This window comes from Oryzias latipes, chromosome 24, assembly GCF_053564925.1.
Source record: "Oryzias latipes strain Hd-rR chromosome 24, Olatipes_Hd-rR_3.1".
Classification (NCBI taxonomy): domain Eukaryota; kingdom Metazoa; phylum Chordata; class Actinopteri; order Beloniformes; family Adrianichthyidae; genus Oryzias; species Oryzias latipes.
The window spans coordinates 23,106,945-23,113,206 of record NC_136260.1 but is presented as its reverse complement, the minus strand read 5'-3'; the positions used below and the strand labels follow the sequence as shown (position 1 = coordinate 23,113,206).

Below are 6,262 nucleotides of genomic sequence, written 5' to 3'. Positions count from 1 at the left end.
CGTTAGAATTATCAAGAACGTGTTAAGAAAGGAATTAGAGCACTCTGACCAATAGAATGACAGAGACTGAATCTATGGGATTTTGTTTTATTGGAGCCGGCGGGTACTTCCTGTTTGGAACACCGGGGGGGGTCATACGCAGTTAATGGTTGCGGCCTGTGAAATGGCTCCAAAAGTCCAGGTTGATGTTTACCTGTTCCATCCTCTAATAGTTCAGAGAGACCTTCAGGTTTGACCCTAAATACACTTGAACTCTACGGAAACATCAGGGGGGGATTTTCCATGTTATAGAATAATTGCTGTCCTTTTCCTTAATACGATCAGAATATAAGATTATGACTTATGGACTTGTGCACATGAGTATCTGTACCATTCTGGTTTAATTTTCACATCTTTAAATCCTATAGACGTGGAGTCTTTCTGGGTACATTTTCATAGACAAACATTTAGAAATGAAAGCGTCTGTCATATTCCTGAGAGCTCTGCCAGCCAAAGCGCTTATAAATATGGGGTTTCAGTAGTCGCAGAACTCCTCTTTCTCTGCAAGCGGCGGACCTCCGACGGCTCCCAGAGCCCACGTGTTTGCTCAAAGAGAGGAGGGGAAGCAGATGATGAAAGGAGGCCATGCTGGTCGCCAGGGACGCCTCTCGCTTGCACGTCTCAGCTCTCGTCTAACAGCGGCGTACCTGTTCGCTGGCGGGGAAACCTGCCGCAGGAGAGGTTAAACACCACCTCCGCAGAGGGAACTGCACCCACAGCCGCAGAACTGCCTTCCTTGTGGTTTGGGGGGGGGGTTGGATGGCACCTTTCCAAACATCAGGTGGTTTGATCCTCAGAGGAGCGTGTTAAATAGGACACAAAACGAAGGCCTTCGTCTGCAGAGGCTGCAGCAGAGAGCTTATTATTTTTGCGTGCAGCAGCTCAGGAGCTCGGCCTGAACTTCAGATCGGCTGCCGGTGAGGAGTAAGTTATTAATAGACCGAGGGAGACGGGAGGAGAGGAGAAAATGCAGGGAGGAAAAGATGGAAGCAGGGAGGCTGAGTGAGGAAGAGGAGGAGCAGAAAAGCAAAGACGGGGGGAGGGGGGGGGGGGGGTATCATCAGTATTCAATGCACCTCCATGAAGGAGGAGGAGGCCTCAGCCTGGTTCAGAGGAGGCAGGGCTCAGCTGGAGGATGGCGTCCTTCCTCATCAGCTGGAGATCATCCCAACCTGAAGCTGCTTCAGACTCCAGACTCCGTGCTGCGTTTAATGACAATTGTACTACAGGACTTTTCCCTGCGAGGCTCTGAAGAAGCGGCTGGAGAGCCTGTTAGTATCCCAGCTAGAGAGGAGCGATGAGGAGGATGAGCTGAAGAGAACCAAGGTTCTTCGGGAACTTTAACACCTTTGTGCGTTTCATTATCTCTGCACAGCAGGCTCTGTGAGTCAAAGTCGCGCATGAGGCATCACTTTTGCCGGCATTCATTATTCCTGCAGGATGGAGAACCAAAACACAGAAGACACAGAGGGAGGGGGAGGAAAATATGTGTATAGTCTATGCAGAGTCGGCTCCAAAGACTACGCATTATGATAAATGGCTCATTAATAGTGAATGTGGGAATGCAGCAGTGTGGATGAAGAAGATCACGGACAAACTCAGCTGAAGCCCTGCTTGTTTACTCGGCACCCACTGTCACAGACACACGCGTGACTAAATGCGACAAAGATGACGGTGCGATGAAGTTGCACCTTCCTGTGCGCAGATCAGACCGGCAGAGGCTTTTGTCCTCTGGTGGCGACGGCTGCGGCGAGGAGGTCACGCGCCGGGGCACCATCACGGGTGATTCCTGCACACAGACTCGGTGGCACAGCATCACACGAGATTCGCTCTGACGTGAACCCAGATGAAAGCGCAGCACCCTCCCTCTGCCCCCCCCCCGAGCGGTTCCCACGCTCTGAGGAGAGCAGCTGCCTCCTCCTCTTCCTCTTCCTCTCACACGACCATCCCACAGATCCATCCTTTCAGATACATGCGCTCAGAGACCACTTCTGATCATCTTTTGATCTATTTTCAAACAGTGGTCTTTTCGTGATGACATTTTTAGCTGAAATCCAAAAACCTGTGTCAAACCTGCTGAGAGTTCCCTGTTTACACTCTCTCCTGCTAGCTTACAGCCCCTCACAGCCAAACCTAACATTAGCGGTGCAGCAAAAATGGCAGCAATATCAGATCTATCCAGTCGTCCAGTTTAGATCCAGATTCCAGCTCAGACCAGGTAAACAGACGTCCATGGATCTACCTGTCTGCAGGCGGATGATCAGAATGGAGCAGAGCAGGAAGCTGCTGTGATCTTTTTCAAACGGCATTTCTTTAGGTCTGCTCCTGATTCACAACGATTTGACTAAAGAAATATTCCGCAATGCAGTTCTAAGCTTATGTGTCTTTATCTATCATCAAAAAATGCCACAAGAACAACTCAAAAACCCAGTTTTCATTGAAGTTGGACTGTAAGGATGATGGACGACCACACAAGTTCAACTTCTATTTCAGTTTATGTGATGCCTCCTTCTGATCTGCTCCCCTGCCGCAGCCCCGGTCCAGCAGGACTTTGAAAGTGAGATGGGACTGTTTATCCTGTTGGGACGTCGTGGGATGTTACTCAGACTCCCATCACGCGGCCACCTCTGAACATTTACACGCCGCTTAACGTCTGCAGTCATTTGCTTCCTCCATCCACTTACAGGAATCTGAAGGCTTCGGGGCTTCCATAACCAGCTCAGAGAGGATTAGGAAGTGACAGAGTTTCTCTGTGTTAATCGTATTTATTACTCAGAGTGGTGCTTGTTAAGATGCACCGTCAATCCACAGTGTTTTGTTCGACACGAATTTCATACGGAGTGGGCTGCGAGAGGATCGCACGTTGGCAGGCGGGCAGAAAGGCCTCCGGCGCCCCTCTGATCCTCAGCAGCCGATCAGGAAGAGGTGAAGCCGACGGAGGAGCTTCATGTTTAAGAATCAGGGGGAATCGCATCTCCAGTGCTCTGCTGCGCTGTGAGGGGGGGCAAATGTGAGGATCACAGGAGGCATATTAAAAATTATGAATACCACCTTCAGTTTTGGTGTGATTCCAGTTAAAATGTTTCTTTTCATAAAAGACACAGGTAACATTGAACTGACATAAAATGACCTGAATGTAGGATAAAATAACACATTTTCACTTACATTTAACAAGATGTCGGCAGATTCCTCAGCAGGAGTCGTTTTGTCCTTTTTCCATCAGTCAGAAGTTTCATTATGTTGGAGTTTTTTTTTAAATTGAGTCTTTACATCATGGATCAAGAAAAACAGGTTAATCTGAGGGAAATTGGACAAATTGTTTGACATTAACGATGTGGCTTTTATATTCTTTTTGCTAAACGTGACTGTGCAGCACTTCCTTCAGGTCGGCACAGACGATATAAGTCCTCAATAAAGTCGGTATGGTCCAAATATTCTCAGTAGGATTGAATTCAGAGCTGCCCAGTCCTGGAGATCTTACCTGTTTTCCAGAACTCCTCTCCTGTTGTTGCTATAGACTCAGGTGTTTCTATGTTCTGATTGGCACGAGCACACCAGATCCAGGTGATGAGTAGAAACAGAGCAGGTAGATGTTCAGGAGCAGGAGCAGCTCTTATTTAAAGTTTCTACAGTAAATAAAGAACCGAGCTTTCTGGCTGTTTGTGTTTTAGCTGCGATTCATAAAACAGATAATACTAAAGAAAAAGACACAGAACTAACAGCGAGGGACTTTATTGTTTAATTCTTTATTTAAAGGATCCACAACGAACCAAAAACGAAACTCTGGTTTTGGAAGAAGAAAAAAAGGATATCACCAAGACGTCCAGTGTCAATCAGTGTAAAAAAAGGTGATTTGAATAGCCAAATTGGTTATCGTTTGTTTTTTCAGAGTTCACCTTAGTGAAACAATGTCTGAAAATGTAAGGAACATTTGGTAAATCCTGAGTAAAACAAAAGGGTCTAAGAACGGAGCCTTGGGATACTCCAACTTTAAAGGAGATAAGTAATGAATAAAAGATAAATTATTATTTTAACTATAAAACATGGTTAAAATTAATCAAATGACGACAATGTCTGCAGTTAACATATTATTTTATGGCTTCTCTTCATTTGCTCTTTGTCTGTCTGATATTAGAACCAACTTTTAATATATTTTATGCATATTTATTAAATCAGCTTGTGTTTTATTTCCTTGTCTATTGGATAACCTTTCCATATTTCAGAGGAAATGTGAGCAAAAAGTCAACAGTGCCCAAATGCTAGACCTTTTCTGGTTGATTAAGCTTGTGGTTTCAGTCCATATTTTTGTTAAATAAGAACCTAAAAATAGCAAAAGAAATTAGCCCCCCCCCCCCCCCCAATGCCAGTGAAGTTCAAATATTGTTAATTTTCGTTATATATATATATCTTTAAGAATGTTCGCTTAAAGAGAAAAAGAAACTCAAAATATAAATTCTAATTGGTCAAATCCTTAAATTGAAAGATTTTGTTTGCTCAGTAGAAAAAAAATAAATAGGGAGCTCCCTGCCTGCTAAGAGTGCTAGATTTTCAGCTGATTGGTAGATCTGGATCGTCTGCTGCTGGTTGAAACCTCCTCTAAGCGGCGGGTGATTACAGTCAGGTCACGGATGTAAATTTGGGATTGCGAGAGAAAACGATAGATCACCTGATTCTGGTGATCTGAAGTCAAAAGAGACGCTGGGAAGGGAGGACTCGGAGGTGTGACAGAGCAATGAGGAGAAAGGAGGAGAGGTGAAATCCTGCTTTTACTGCTCTCAGCTTTCTGACACTTCTGCGGAAAAATAGATAGATACAGAAGACGGAAATAAACCCCAGCTGTCTTGACATTTAAAGGACTCAAAGGCAGAGTGTCAGACGTGTGGTGATGGGGTGGGGGTGTTGGCAGGGTGGAGCAGAGAGGTCTAACATCTGCAGCAGCAGCAGTCCTGGTGTTTAGGGGGGCCTATCTCACATGGTCTCGCTCTCTCCTCTGTTACCTTGGCAACATATTTTCTGCATGGAAATAGCATCTCTTGCTGTGCCCTGAGCAGGAAAAAAAAGCACTTTGAGAGATTTAAATGTGTCTTCAGCAGATTTGACCTGCAGATTGGATGGGATGAAATTATTACTTGTTTCTGTCCCAAATCACTGCGTGAAGACTTCAACGAGCTGACAGGCTTTCATTGTATCACAAAGGATGGAGAACACGCTGGCTTTCTTAAGCTTTAGTTGGTGTTTAAACCCAATTCTCTACTTTTCTTTTTAATGGAAACTACAATTTTGATGAGGAAATGTTCATCAATAATCCTCAAATGATGGGGTTCAGTTTCCGCCGTGAACCTTTGTTTGCCATCGGAGCGGAACACAAAAGCAGACATGAAAGGAGGCGCTGGAGTGGAGATTTAAGGGTGAGATCCCACTCTGGTGCAAATGAGCCAAGACTTGGCCGGAGCATGGAGGGAGAGGAGGCGTGACGAAGAAAACACCAATGACATTCAGGTAAATGTGCCGCGCAACACTTCCAAAAAAAAAAAAAAAATGATGTGCGTTGAGTCCTGTGAGAAATGAGCTAAAATGAAATAAACGTCGGAAAGAGAGCAGGTGTTGGAGGCTTGACAGACTTCAGCTGCATATCAAGTAGAACACCCCCCCCCCCCCTGTCTTTGTCAGTCCAAACAAACGCTGCAGTTTAAATAAGTGCTCCCTCAGAGCGGGAACTGGGGGAGAAGAGACACCAACTCCCCCCCCCCCCCCCCCCCCCGAGCAAAATTATGCTTGAATCAGCTGTTCCGCCCTCGCAGAAGAAATTCTGATCTCAGGAAGACCGAAAGTTGTGCTGGTGAGGAAGTCTGAACGCGCCACTAAGAAGAATCGCGGATCAGCACCATGGACAGCGCCTCCACCGCCGTTTCCTGCCTGAAGGTGGCAGCAGACGCAGGTCTGAGGTCTGTCGCAGGGCCGCTCATCAGGCCAGAGAGCAGCATCCTCGCTGACACACACACTCCTGCCAATCCTGCTGGCCGAGCAGAAACGCAAATAGACTCCAGGAAGCCCTGGAGACCGTTAAGCCCCGCCCATGTGTCTGTTTGGACGGGAAGATTTGAGGGTTTGCTGCTGAAGATTTATGACTCACTGAACTCTCGTGGGGTTCGGAGGCGTCTGAAGCTTATTGAAGCATCTGGATGTCCATCGCAGACGGGAAGACAAAAATCCTGTTGGGGTG

At 46.2% G+C, this 6,262-nt stretch overlaps 1 long non-coding RNA gene across 1 annotated transcript; it reads right to left on the bottom strand.

The window, feature by feature from the left end:
• Positions 1-2,784: 2,784 nt before the first annotated feature.
• LOC110017764 (uncharacterized) lies at positions 2,785-3,611 on the bottom strand. The gene is made up of 3 exons (XR_002293265.3): positions 3,521-3,611; positions 3,205-3,336; positions 2,785-3,031 (listed from the first exon to the last, which is right to left on the bottom strand). It is a non-coding gene; the product is annotated as an uncharacterized LOC110017764 (long non-coding RNA).
• Between the last annotated feature and the right edge of the window lie 2,651 nt (positions 3,612-6,262).